This window comes from Salvelinus alpinus, chromosome 17, assembly GCF_045679555.1.
Source record: "Salvelinus alpinus chromosome 17, SLU_Salpinus.1, whole genome shotgun sequence".
Taxonomy (NCBI): domain Eukaryota; kingdom Metazoa; phylum Chordata; class Actinopteri; order Salmoniformes; family Salmonidae; genus Salvelinus; species Salvelinus alpinus.
The window spans coordinates 31776956-31777233 of NC_092102.1; positions in this window are offsets into that span (position 1 = coordinate 31776956).

Below are 278 nucleotides of genomic sequence, written 5' to 3' on the forward strand. Positions count from 1 at the left end.
CCCATGCTGACACAGACGCTATAATGGCATAGATATAAAGATGAGTCCTCTATCTATCTCTGTGTCACACATAGCAGAACTACAGTAGACTTGATGGTCCGTGGCTAAACAACTCATGGGCAGGGTTCACCAGAACAATAAACAAATGTTCCAGTGTCCACACACACGCACACATAATGTACACATCATCATCATCTGAATGTACCAGAGCACACAGACCAACACTTATACACACACACACGTCATTTTGGTTTGCAAAAAACAAACATGTGACTGTG